Source organism: Aotus nancymaae, unplaced genomic scaffold (assembly GCF_030222135.1).
Source record: "Aotus nancymaae isolate 86718 unplaced genomic scaffold, 86718_ANA_hifiasm-v0.15.2.pri h1tg000014l, whole genome shotgun sequence".
Lineage (NCBI taxonomy): Eukaryota > Metazoa > Chordata > Mammalia > Primates > Aotidae > Aotus > Aotus nancymaae.
The window spans coordinates 41,792,002-41,806,528 of record NW_026988425.1 but is presented as its reverse complement, the minus strand read 5'-3'; the positions used below and the strand labels follow the sequence as shown (position 1 = coordinate 41,806,528).

At 40.8% G+C, this 14,527-nt stretch overlaps 1 pseudogene; it reads right to left on the bottom strand.

Annotated features, from left to right (window-relative positions):
• Positions 1 to 3,204: 3,204 nt before the first annotated feature.
• Positions 3,205 to 14,527, bottom strand: part of LOC105704535 (PRELI domain containing protein 3B-like) — a 34,041-nt pseudogene continuing 22,718 nt past the window's right edge.

Sequence of the window (14,527 nt, the reverse complement as noted above, 5' to 3'; positions counted from 1 at the left end):
TTAATGCATTGTATTCTCTCCTGCACTCTTTTTTTTTTTTTTTTTTTTTTTTTTAAATCTCTGTCTTCTGAAATGCCTGAAGAAATGAGTCTCAGTTGCTGCAGGCCCTGAGATGGGCAGAGATTATGAGAGTATCACATAGACTTGGTGCTATGGGCTGAATTGTGTCCCCCAGAATTCATGATGATTTTGATTAGCTAATCCACAAGGTAATGGTATTTAGAGATGGAGCCTTTGGGAGACAATTATGTTTAGGTGAGGTTATGAGGTTGGGGCTTTCATAATGGGATTAATGGCCTTCTGAGAAAAGGAAGAGACACGTCCTTCTCATTCTCTCCCCTTCTCACTCTCTCTGTCTCCTGTTTTTTCTCTCTCTCTCTTTCTCCCTTTGTGCCGTGTGAGAACACAGCTACAACATGGCTATTGCATGACAGAAGGAGGGCACTCACCAAGAGCTGAATCACTGGCATTTTGATCTTGGACTTCCAGATCCTGGGCAAGACTCACCAGAGCAGACTTCTGTAGCTACCTGGAACTGTCTGATCTGGAGTTAATGCCCTAGAATCCTGTGGTTGTCAACTCAGAAGGCAAAAGGCTAAGAATCTTCCTGTGATCCTCTTTAATCTGCCTCCACTCCTTTTTTTTGTTTTGTTTGGATTTTCAAGTAACAAGTTTATTTTTCCAGTTAACATAACCAGCCCACGGTACAGCATACTAAATCACGAACTACAAATCCAAGCAAGGTAATACCTTTACTAGATTGCCAAACTTTGGCAAATCAATACAGTACATTTTATTACAATAAAAGTATATATTTTTAGAGTCATATATTGTTTTAGTGATAATTTTAACTCCACATATATTTAAGTACTAAACCAAAACACTGTTTTTTGTTTTGTTTTGTTTGTTTGTTTTTTTGAGACAAAGTCTCACTATGTCACCAGGCTGGAGTGCAGTGGCGCGATCTTGGCTCACTGCAAAATCCACCTCCTGGATTCAAAAGATTCTCCTGCCCCAGCCTCCCGAGTAGCTGGGACTACAGGCGCATACTACCATGCCCAGCTGATTTCTATATTTTTAGTGGAGACAGGGTTTCACCATGTTGGCCAGGATGGTCTTGATCTCTTGACCTTGTGATCTACCCACCTTGGCTTCCCAAAGTGCTGGGATTACAGGCATGAACCACCACGCCCAGCCTGTTTGCTTGTTTTATTAGACCGAGTCTCACCTGTCGCCAGGGCTGAAGTGAAATGGCTCGATCTCGGTTCACTGCAACCTCCGCCTACCAGGTTCAAGCAATTCTCCTGCCTCAGCCTACTGAGTAGCTGGGATTACAGGTGCCTGCCACCATGCCTGGCTAATTTTTTGTATTTTTAGTAGAAACGGGGTTTCACTATGTTGGCCAGGCTAGTCTTGAACTCCTGACCTTCTGATCGGCCTGCCTCAGCCTCCCAAAATGCTGGGATTATAGGCATGAGCCATGGCACCCAGCAAACACCCAGTTTGCAGAGCAAGTTGTTTTATACAAATTAATATGTTTGAAAGCTATACAAGTTCTCCCTTTAAATTGAATTTTCTCATGCAAGCTGTTGAAGTTTACAGCAGCAGGCAATTGTTTGTATATAAGTGATGACTCTGTTTTATTCTGGGGTTGGACCAAAGCCAGATAGGGTTCCAATGTGTGAAAAGCTTTAAAATTCTACCCTAAGTTGATATAATGTCAATGTAAACTTCCAAGTACTTAAAAAAAAAAGTTAAAGTTTTGCTTATACATTATTGGTGACAGTGTAAATTAGTTAAACCTTTGTGGAAAACAGTATGGTGATTCCTCAAAGACCAAAAAACCAGAAACACCATTTGACCCAGCAATCCCATTCCTAGTATGTACCAAAGGAATATAAATTGTTCTACCATAAAGACCATACATGCATGCTTACCGTTCACAATACCAAAGATGTGGAATCAATCTAAATGTTCTTTTTGGTAGACTGGATAAAGAAAATGTAGTACATATGTAACCAGGTTGTTTTTTGGGTGCTGGTGAGGCACAGCTCCCCCGGAGAGAATGCTGTGGGTTTTTGGCCTCCAATTTCTTAAAGAATAAGAGATGGGACCACTGCAGGTGTGCAGTATGCTTATAAAAGTAAATATGGGACACAGGAAGTGTTGCAGAAAGGTGATTTTATTTAGGTAGAGAAAAGACAAGGAAAGGAGAAGAAGAGAAAGACTTCCATGAAGAGTGTGGAAGGGGATTCCAGAGGGGAAATCCTGGAGGGGAAATAGAGCTTCTTACTATGTGGGAGGGGATTCCAGAAAGCTGGAAATCTGGCATGGGTGAAGGAGCAGGGGAATTTATCCTGGGAGAAATTCCCACCTTCCCAAGTTTCTCTGGCCCATGAAAGGAGTTCCTTTAAACTTCCGCTAGGGTGATTGACTCTTAGTTTCTTCCCATGCCTGCAAAATTCAAACACAAAACGTTAAATCTCCCAGATGGAGAGAGATGGGAGGGGGGCATGGTGCTGGGAAATTCTTGCCCTTAAAACTATGCCCCCTCATGGACCCGAAAAGAGAACACATTCCCTCATGTATACACCATGGTATACTATGCAGCCATAAAAAAGAATGAGATCATGTCTTTTGTAGGAACTTAGATGTAGCTGGAGGCTATTATTCTTAGCAAACCTAAAGGAACGGAAAAGCAAATATCACATGTTCTCACTTATAAGCTGGAGCTGAATGATGAGAACACATGGCCACAAAGAGGGGAACACCAGACACTGGGGCCTATGGAAGGGTGGATGGTGAAAGGTGGGAGAGGATCAGGAAAAATAATAATGGGCACCAGGCTTCATACCCGGGTGATAAAATAATGTGTACAACAACTCCCCATGATACATTTTAAATGAAATAACAAACCTGCATATGTATCCTGAATTTAAAATAAATGTTAAGAATAGTTTCTTTCAAAAATTGTTAAATTTTTCATAAATACTGGAATTTCCAATATTAGACAATTATTTCAAACAACACTAATTTCAGATGATCCCTTTTATTTAGACACAATGAATTTCTTTTTTGATCTAAAGTCACTGTCTTATATCAACCTACTTTTAAAAAATTCTACTTAAAATATATTTATAGTTTTAAAATAAATATATTACCAGCTTGGAGATACATGGGGTACTTGTCTACACACATTCATTATCAATTCTCTACGAAGGCTGCTGCAGCCTCCACCAGAGTTCTTATGACTCCTCTTGTGAATGCCATCAATTCTTCATTCTTAACATGTAATTTATATATGACCCATTCCAGTAAATCTCTTTTTCTTTCCAACGTGGGACCCTTGGTGGGCAGTGCCTAAACATGGAAGCAACTGCAGGTTTCTGACTGTGGCCAGTGAAACTGAGGGGTTTCCATGTGGAGAAGCCTGATCACCCCACCCAGTTCTCTCAAGGAACCTGGGTCTTTATTTCTTTTCCTTCCTTTCTTTTTCAGTCTTTCAGCAGCTGTTTCCTTGTAGCTCCTTGGAAAGTGAGGGCAATTGGCTGGTGTCACGCCTGGTACTGCCTGAAGGCCTAGAAATGAATGGGAATAACTGCCCTGCCCCAAAGGGGGAAAGACCTTTTAAAATATTTTCTGGAAGTGGTCCCTACGAGTGGCACAGCTCTGAGCAAACTCACACACGTTTTAGACAACTTAAATCTTCTTTTCTTATGCTAAATTCTTCTCTTCCCCTATTCAACTGGCTGAGGGCAAAGGAAACCCACCCAGCCTCCAGTTCTTGTCATTAAAGTTCATGGACTGGGAAGCATGGAAAGTGTGTCCTTATCAAATTATAAGGATGCTAAAAGTCAGGGATTACACCCAGGTATAAAAGGAAAGCTCATAGCAGGCTCTGGAGGGAACACATGCAAAGTGGCACTGGTGCTCACCTAAGTAAGCCCAGAGGTGTCTGGAATTCTAAGATCGGACCCCACAGAAGGATGCTGCGGGGGATCCTGTGGACCTCAACCTGCCCAAAGGGGACTCCCTTGGCAAAGGTTCTGAGGTCTTGTATTAAGCCCTTCTTAGAATTTTATCTCGCAGTTGCAATGCTGCTTAACCACAAAATTGTTTAGAATCTTTCTAATGGGAAAGTGGGATAGCATTGCATGTATCCAGGCTTTTGTGCCGCTGTTGTAAGCAGGGGCCCTGATTAACATGTGACGCCCTCCTTTGGTACTGTTTGGCCCCAGTGCTCCTTGCAATCTGGGGAGGTTTAGCCTTTAAAATCAAACTGCCATGGAGACGGCTTTATCCAAAATTTTGGTTCACAGCCTTCCTTGTGTTGGAGATAAAAATGCTTGATGCTGCAAAGTGCAACCAACAATCAGGCAAAAGTTTTCTCAACAAGGCAATTTACTTCTATAGAAGGGTGTCTCCAGCATACAAGGCAGAGACAAGAGAGAGCACCTAGAACAAAGGAGAATAGCAGTAGAGATTTTAGGCAGTAGAGATTTTAGATTGGTACAGCCCTCTAGGGAGGCCCAGCCTGGATCTCTTGTGGTCCAGCTGATATCTGCCCTTTGACAGCATATTTCCCAACTTGGGGTGTCCTGGTACCCCTGTCATGAGCAGGATGCAGGGTCAGTGGCTTCCCTGTAGGGACAGAGGTATTTTTCTAAAGTAGAGATTTGTCTTTGCCATTCATCTTCCTCATACGGTATAAGAAGGCAAGCAACAAAGGTAATGATTTGGGGGTGAGTCTGACCTAGTTACATTGATAACAAGGTATCAGCATCAGAATGAGAAAAGAAGAAAAAGTGATAGAATAAATGAAACAGAGTTAAGCTTTTCTTAGTTTTAGTTTGAGGGGGCTTTCCCCCTGGATAATGGCCCATGACTCTGGAGGTGGTGGTGTTTTCTTGACTTGGGTGTGATGGGTCTATCCTTTATCTGCTGTCTGGACTCAGGCAGTTTCAGTGGTTTGAAGCACCAGGTGAGGTCCTTCCCTGGCTGGCTTAAGTTCCTCCTTCTTCCAGCTTTTGATGAGGACACTTTCGTTTTAGGAAAAGGAAGAGTAGAGGAGAGACCAAGTATATAATTCCTGAGGGAAAGACTATTTTTAACTGGGCAATAGGAAGGCATTTTGTAACTAAGTCTTTAGAACTAATTTGCTTAAGTAGTTCTTTAAAGTAGTATGATAGTCTTATTTAATGTCTAGGGCTTGGGATAGCTTCTTGACAATATGCACTGTGAAATAGGTTCTATTGCCTGAGTTAATATTTTCTATTAGCCTAAACTTGAGCACTATATTTTTATTTAATGCTTTAACTATATTATTGGCCATTGCACTTGAAAAGGGAATAGCTTTGACCTAATGAATGAGGTAATCTACTATTATTAATAAGTATTTTAGACGACCTATTGGAGGCGTCTTTGTGTAATCAATCTGGGTACTTTGGAATGGTCTTAAGCCTGGACTCCTTCCCTTAAGGGGCAATCTCTTCTGTAGTTTGTTTATTAGTAAGCAACTATCTGTAACTTGTTTGGCTAAGGTATAAATTCTTATACATTTGTAAACTCTGAAAACTGTGTCACACATGGTTTGGGGTCCCTAATGGGGCCTCTGATGCAGATGGGACAGGATTTCTTTTATAAAGAGGTTTGGACAACATTTGTTTTTGGTCTGGCAATGTCTGTTTTCCTTCTAAGTTCTCTTTAGCACCCATTTCAATTAGCTTTTCTTTCTCAGTAGAAGAGAAAATGGGGATCGTTGTAGGAGCAGGGAGGAAAGAAGTTAAGTGGAAAACAGGCATAGAAGAAACGGCAGCCTGCTTGGCTTACCTGATCTGCTAAGTTATTTTCCTGACTCTTAAAAGGCAGATTTTTCTGGTGTCCAGGGACATGGACAATAGCTATTTATTTTGGCAACTGAGGGTTATTTAATACTCGGTGATTAACTCTTTGTGAACAAGGTTTTGATCTTTTCTGTTAAGAAGAACTTGTTCAGTTTAAAATTTTTCTAAATGTAAGGGCCACCCTAAAGGTGTACTTAGAATCAGTATAGATGCTTCCTTCCTGGTTTTGCAGGTATTTTAAGGCTTGACTCAATTGCAAACAGGTCACAAGTTTGGGTAGACTAGTTATTAGACATTTTTCTTGACTTTATTTCTTTAAGGTTTTTCCATTAATTACTGAATATCTGTTGTATCTTTTTGCTCCATCACGTGGGAAGACCCATCTATAAATGAGTGCCACCCTGTTTTAAAGGTGGGGAGGTATTTTTTGAATTGGGCCTAACCTTTGTGTGATAGTCAATTAAATCAAAACGTGTGTATTCTCTTTTTAGGTTTAGACTCCCTGTTAAGAAACCTGCTAGGTTAGGTTTGGTGGTTAGTGTGAAATTATCTCTTTTTAACAGAATAGCCTTGTACTTTAAGATTCTTGAGTCGATAAACCACCTTTTTGCTTTTTTGATTTAAGATGGTTCTAACTTGATGAGGCATGCTTACAACTAAATTTCCTCCAAAGATTAGTTTTTTACTCACTCCTTTTACCCTTGGAGGGTAAAGGACATGTCACTACCACCAACATAGGGCAAAATCTATTTCCTCTTGGGAGGCAGTTCACCTACTAGCAACATTTGCTATTAAAAGTTCACAAATCCATTCTTCATTTGACCCAAAATTTGGCCAGGAAACTAACAGTTTGGGGATTGGTTCTTGAGTCCAAATGAAACAGCAATGTTTTATCATTTGTTGCTTTTTCTTATGTTTAGTCTTTTTATTACATGTTTTAACATGAGACCTAGGGGACTATAGGGCCAGGAGGCGGTCTTTGTTACTAATTTTATCCTTTTTACTCCTTGCCTTGCTTGGGGTATTTCCCATATTGGGTCTTAGTTAGGCTCAATCTCTTGCATCAGAAATGTCTCGCCCATCTTCTCTAGAGGATTGCTACTGCTATTAGGCTCAATGGCTCATATAAAAAATGTCTTGGCTATCCTTTAGCCCCACCTGCTGGAAGTTCCTTGCACCCTTCTCTCCCTTATCTGCTCTGGCCGCTTCCCTGAGGGAAATTAGGTTCCTCTTAGCATAGGTTCTTCTTAGCAAGCATTGGCAGGACCGTATAAACCCCAACATCAGGATCCCTACAAGAGGGATCCATTAGCCTTATGAGGTAACTGCAGAACCACAGATTGGACTCACTCACTCCGCACAGCAGTAGTGCTTGTTAGGGTTCACACACTTTCAACCTCCAGAATCCCGACCACCAAGGAAATAGTTTGCAGCCCCGTGGCTTTTTATTTTTATTTTTTTACCTTGGTCTGTGCACAGAGTTATTTGGTCGCTAAGGTATCTGACCCTCCTTTCAACAAGCTGCTGGCCAGCTTCTTTCCCGTGTCGCTGAGAGTCCAGGTTTATTCGTCACACCCGGTGGGTCTCTACTACTTTACTCCTGAGGCCACTGTAAGGAGGCAGGGGGGTGTGCCTCCTCATGAGAGAGGGCCAGAGACCCTTCCCCAGAGAAGAATGGGAATCCCAGATGAGCCCCCAGATCGTTGGAGATAAAAATGCTTGGTGCCGCAAAGTGGAACTAACACTCAGGCAAAAGTTTTGTCAGTAAGGTAATTTACTTCTATAGAAGGGGGCCTCCTGCATGCAAGGCAGAGACAAGACAGAGCATCCAGAACAAAGAAGAGTAGCAGTTTTTTTCCCTAACGCAGACCTTATTCCAGTGTTCCCCCAGCCCCACCATGGTCTGGTGTCAGCCCGCACAATCTAGGCTAATTCCAATTGACATCATCAAAGGAGGCAAGGATGGGATTTTGACGGGAAAAACGGGTACATAGGTGATGGGAAATGCTTGGGCGTGTTTGGTCACAGCAGAGATAGGGAGGGCTGACAGATGAATGGGTAAGATTACTTTTTAGCATAGAACAAAGAACGTGAAACCAGAAACCAAAACTCTGAAGAGGACCTTTTTTTTTTTTTTTTTTTAACAGCACTTGGATTATCTATTGGGACAAAGCAAAACTGGCAAGCTTGTATTGCTATCTCATGGCTGAAGTTTCAAGCTATTGGGTCTTTGTTTATGTGTGTGTAGACGTGTCTAGATGTGTTTATTTGTATGTACACTTATTGCTATATGTTGTGTCTAACAAATTAGCTTATAAGTAAAAGAGTACTCATAAATTAAGTCCAAGCAATTTTCAAGTTCACGTGATCTAAGTATAACTTTACAAGCTAGCTTTAAAATTATTGGTGGAATAATAATTGAAAAGGTCTTCAGAATTTTCAGCATACATTTTTTCTGAATTTTGTGTTTGTTTGTCTTTGCTAGATATTTTTAAATGTCAGTGTTAATTCAATCTGGGAGGTGCTTGGGGAGAGCCTGCCTCCCATTCTACTCCAAGTGTCAGTGAGATAAATGCATGTTTGATTGCTTCTTTTGGAAAGGCTAGTCAGAAACTCAAAAGAATGCTACCGTTTGTCTCCCACCTGTGAAAAGAAGGCTACCAAGCCCCCTCCTTGCCTCAAATTGCCTTGTCTTTCTAGACCAAACCAATGTTCATTTTATACATGCGGATTGATGTTTTGTCCATCTCTCTTGTTAAAAGTTAAGTACAGTGAATAGGATCATTGTTTTAGGTAAACTTTTTGTGTAAATTAAATCTTAAAGTTATTTTTAAGACTCATTTGATATCTGGGACTTTTCTAACTAAATAAGGGTTGTAATATGGAGAAATGTGTTTCTAAAATTGTGGAATTGTTCTTATCTATAAATGCCCATATCTGATAGCTCAGGATTTCTCGCTGTTTAGGGTTTCACTGAAGTTTTAGTTTACTAAGGATAAAAATTTTAGTTAACACATAATTCTGCCTACAAAATGTTCCAGAAGAGCTTATGTTATTAGTGAAGAAAAGAATAATTTTGTCTAATTCAGAAGTTATCTAAAAATTAGTTCAAATTACAGATTTGAAAAGATTATTTATGAAACAATATAGTAAGGAATCATTAAGTAGGGGAGAAAGATGTGGAAAAGTTTAAACAATAAAATATTCTTTAAAACCTGATAGAGAATTCGAGACATTTGGCTGACTAATATTTTCATAGTTAAAGCTCTTAGTCTTGATTAAAGTAAAATAGGAAGTATTAAAAATGCATCAGCAGTTTGGCAATTCTTTTTTAATATAGTTAAGCATGAAGCTGGATTTAGCATGGAGCAAAATTTCACACGTTTGCATTGCTTCCCACTATGTTTACTGTTTTGTGTGGATAGCACTAGAGTACTTACTGGTTGTGTCTAAAATGGATTTCTTGATTGCACAGAATGTATCATGATACTGATGCACTCAAGGATATTAATTGTGTATCAGGAATAAAATATTCATTATGTGGGTTTTTTGGTGCCCCAGGTAACACTGTAACCTCCAGGGTAAATCAAGCAGAAAAATTTTGGGTTGGTTTCCTGCTTATTTATTTTTCCTTCTAGTTTTTATTTGTTTGCTATTTATTCTCCTCTGGCTTTGCTTGTGTATGCATATATAGGTGTGTGTATATATATATGTACACACATATCTATCTATACACATTTTTTTTAGTTCCTAGCAGAAGGTTTATGCTTAGTTCTGTGTTCCTATGCATTTCTAGCAAATCATCATTGTTCCATTTATCTGGAATTCCTAAGCTATTTTCGTCATGCCTGCAGGAATTAATGGAACAGCTAGCTTTTTATGGATAAACTAATTTTTTGGATTTTAGGCTTCCTGATTCTTAAAGTGTGTTGAATATGCTCTCACAAATAGAACTTGAGTCATATTCCTCTCTCTTCCTAGATTCTCCAAAATTTGTTAACTATCTATGAATATTCTTAATTCATGGCAATGTGTCTGTTTGCATACAGTCAAGTATGGTTGCCAGGACTGCTCAGGGAGAGAGAACCCGAAAACCTGGCATGCCGGCAGAAGGGTAAGGATTTCTTACAAGTTTCTCTCCTCTTTCTCTTTGTGTAAACTCTGTGTAAGCTGGTTAAATAAAAAGTAAAAGTCACTTTGTACCTCTTCTGTAAAGTTTTAATTAATTGGTTTAATAATAATAATAATAGCTTAAATCAAATATTTTGTCAGAAAAGTAAAAAGTGTAATGACTTTTAGTTTCTACGATGTTAGCATCTTTGGGAAATAAAGATGGTTTTCAAGATTGTTGGTAAAATACAAATAAATGTCTTCAAATGTAAACATGTTGTCTAAATTATGTTCAAATATTAGGTTGCTAAATGCTTTAAGGTCATAAACTGCTTCTTTGGCTTTTGAAAATTGTTTACATTGCCTGCCTTCCAGCTAGGTAAGGCCTGGGGACACGTGGAGTTGGCCAAGCCCTAACTATGCTGGAAAGAGTCAAACCTTATCAGAACATAACTTACCAGATTTTATATTAAAGTTAAAATTGCTAAGAGTCACCATTGTAACATGCAATTAAGACTAATAAAAACAGTTTTACATGTAAGGTGTGTAAGAACAGTAGAATGTGTGTGTGTGCATGCACAGTTTAAAGGTTATAAAAGGTTTTTGCTCTTTAAAAATGAGTCATCTTGGGAGGCCGAGGCGGGTGGATCACGAGGTCAAGAGATCGAGACCATCCTGGTCAACATGGTGAAACCCCGTCTCTACTAAAAATACAAAAAATTAGCTGGGCATGGTGGCGCATGCCTGTAATCCCAGCTACTCAGGAGGCTGAGGCAGGAGAATTGGCTGAACCTGGGAGGCGGAGGTTGCAGTGAGCCGAGATCGCGCCATTGCACTCCAGCCTGGGTAACGAGCGAAACTCCGTCTCAAAAAAAAAAAAAAAAAAAAAAGAGTCATCATTTTGGTAAAATAAATAATTTATAGTAATCTGAAATTCCAAAATCAAACCTCATTTCAAAATTGTCTTTCCTAATGCCTGGCTTTCTGGATGGATGAGAGGGTACCTGAAAACATCCAGAAAGAGGTAGACAGGGATTATTTGATGTGTTTAGGTACATGGGATTGCCAAAATGATGTTCAATCCTCTTTAGGTTATATTTTTGTGAATAATACTAATATTTATTCCAAAATTGTATGGGATTTCTAAAATTCTAATGTCTATATGCTACAAATCACAATTATAGTTATCATGTTAAGTTATTGTAAACCACACAGATAACCAATTTCCCTGTATAAAGCTACTAACTGAAGTAAAACAAAAAAATGAATTAAATATCAAGAAAATATTTTCATGTTAAACCAGTTAATACTGAAATTATTTAAAATAGTTTATAACTAATGCTTAATCGCCATATTCCTGGGTCAACAATTAAAGCTTCAGGTATATTTGGTCACCCACTGGGCCATTTGAACATTTTATAAAGGGATTTAATTTGATTGTTATTTTCACTGCATGTTTTCTGGTTGTATAAAAGCTTTACTATGCAAGAGGACTGATGTTATAACAGTAGATTGTTATGCTACAGTATATTTTCACCAGGTAAAGAAAGCTTTTTATGGTTTGAATCTCCTGGAAACATCAGAGAAAGACTATCCTTGCCATCCACATGACAACAAAACTTCGGGATCTTGAACTGGGGGTTCATGATCTCACAACTGAGAAGAGACCCTCCAGGCTCTTGGAGCTGTACACACATGGGAACCCTTGGGATAAGAGTAACCAGGGAAGTTTCTCCCCAGAAGAAGATGGCATCCTTTGGGTTCATGGTCTCACAACTAAGAAGGGTTTCTGCACATGTTTGGAACTGTGCATTCATTGGAACCCTTGAGGTAAAGCTAATCAGGGAAATTTCTCCCAAGAAGATGGCATCCTTGATGTGAACAGCTTTCCTAAGTTCACAGATTAAGACTTCTACTGTTATGAAACTCTTATCTTTGAATGCTTTCTCTTGCTTATGCCTCTATGAACAATAAAAGTGGAAAAGGGGTCCATTATGTTCACTAATAGGGTGTACTTTTATTTGTGAAGGAGTTTGCAACCAGCTTTCTACATGGATTAATTTATAACCTGATAGATTAATGATGAAACCCAATGTAGGTAAGAAACTTTATTGGTACATGTGTTGCCTCATAATCAATCAATAATAAAACACTCCTTTTAACCCATATCATGTGTTAAAGAGAACATTGCCAGGCTGGACGTGGTGGCTCATGCCTGTAATCCTAGCACTTTGGAAGGCCAAGGCAGGTGGATTACCTGAGGTCAGGTGTTCAAGACCAGCCTTTCCACAGTCTCACCTAAATGAGAACCTGATGAAAAAGGGGAAATTTTTAAGCCAAAATTCTGGGAGTCCATTGTTTTGAACTAATCTCATGCACTAGGCCCCAACAAACCAAATCAAAATGTACTAAGTCTTTAGGAAACACATGGATTCTAGAACAAACCAAGTTTTGTTTTTTTTCTTCTGCAAATCTCTATAACAAACCTTTCTAACAGCATAGGTATCCACTCCCTGAAGTTCCCTTTAAATCTTTTAACCAGACTCATTTCCTCTTGCCTAGAGACCACCAAGTTTCAGATGATCATGCGACGAAGGTTCCAGCCAGTTCCATGTGGAGACACTGCCTCAAGCCATTGAGGAGCTACCCTGCCTCCACTAGATAGAGCAGGGTGAGAGTTCCATGATCCCCAATAGGAATGGACTATGCCCCAAGTTAGTATGAAGCAGTTACAGAAAAAAGACCATCAGTCCCTCTGCCTCCCATGAAGATTTATGGGGATCACATCTCAGAGGGGAGATGAGGCAGGAAAATAGGGTCTCGAGGCAGGGAACATAAGGCTGATTCCCAATTCAGCTATAACAGGAATATCCTCTCCATAGGGCATACACTGAGTAAATGAATATGTAACTTTACTTCATCTTCTTCATTTACAAAGGGCATACCCCTAGTACAAAGCATTTAAACTCATAAAAACTCTGTAACAGAGCCTTTGAGACCCTATGCTTAGGCCCACTACCACACTGTGGTGTGTACTTTTGTTTTCAATAAATCCCTTTATTCCTTCCTTACTTTGCTTGTGCGCTTGTCCAATTCTTTGTTCAAGATGCCAAGACCCTGGACTCCCTCCACAGTTAACATTAGGAGCCCTGAGGCACAGCAGGAGGGGAGTGGCCAGTAGCCAAGTATTACCGCCTGAGCTCCATTTCTTGTCAGATCAGCGGAGACATTAGATTCTCATAGGTGCACTGAACCTTGTGGTAAACTGCTCATGGCAAGGGATCTACCTTGCACACTCCGCCTGAGAATCTGATGCCTGAAGATCTAGAGGTAGAACAGCTTCGTCTCAAAACTATCCCTGTCTACCAACCCCCCATCTATGGAAAAATTGTCATCCACGCAGCCAGTCCCTTGTGCCACAAAGGCTGGGGACTGTTGATTTAAAGAACACTTTTAATGTCTGTTCCCTGCCTTTGTCTGAAGGGCCACGGTCAGTTCCCTGCCTTCATCTGGAGGGCCACGGTCAGTTTTTAAGCAACTCTAGCAAGTGATCCCCCCAGCTGTCCCCTCCCACCCTGTTACTATCCACAGCTCCTCAAAACTCCCCTGGAATTTAGACTAAAGCATGATTGTACGGCTGCACACCAGCCTAAGCGACCCAGGGAGACCAGCGAGACACCAGCTCAAAAAAAAAAAAAAAAAAAAAAATGCTCTGAGCTGGGTCCCTGTCCCCTTTCTGTCTGCTTCAGGACCATCTATACCAATCTTGATTTACCAGCTTGAAATCAATTCCACTGGTGAAGAATAGGGAAAGGCTTTATTGAATACGTGAACAGTTTCAATGGAAGAACCACAGCAATTTTGAGATCTAAAAGAAGAGTTCCTTAGCACATTGCATGATATTCATTAAATAAAAAGAGTTTTTCTAAATGAAAAATGTTTAGGACTTTCAGGAGAAGAAGAACAAGTTAAGGCATCTTCTCCACAGCAGAGACCTCAAGGCTGTTATGCGTGCAGGGCACAGTTCCAGCGTAAAAGGCCGCAGGGACAGAATGAGGGCCCCCACGGGGGTGCCTCGAGCTCCTTCCAGGGCAGCGGTTGAAGCAGGTGGTGCTGCAGGCTTGCAGAAAGGCAGGGGATCCTCTCCTTTTCGGGTTCCTTCCAGATGGAATTCTGGGTTTTCAGCAGCTTCCGGGGACGGCCTGGACTGCAGAGGGCGCCCTGGGCGTGTGTCCTTCCGCCTCCGCAGGCGCTGGCATCTCCAGGCAGCTTCAGGCCACTATGGACCCCACCGTCAGTAGCATCTGCGTCTTCTTCAGGTGACTGGAGCCCGTTTGTGGTTTCAGCCAGTGACTTCTGGACATGGGTGTCTCGCGGGCGTTTTTGGTATCTCTCATCTCTGGGAAGGGCTCTGTGCCCAGTGGAGGTGCGGTGCCGCAGCCAGCTAGCAGCTGAGCTCCCGTGGAGCAGATGGCATTGGCAGGAGTGGCGGCTTAGCACACGGAAGTTATCCATTGCCCAGGCCCAGGCTTGCTCTCGGTTCAGGTCCCATGGAATGTGTGGCTCTGGACCTG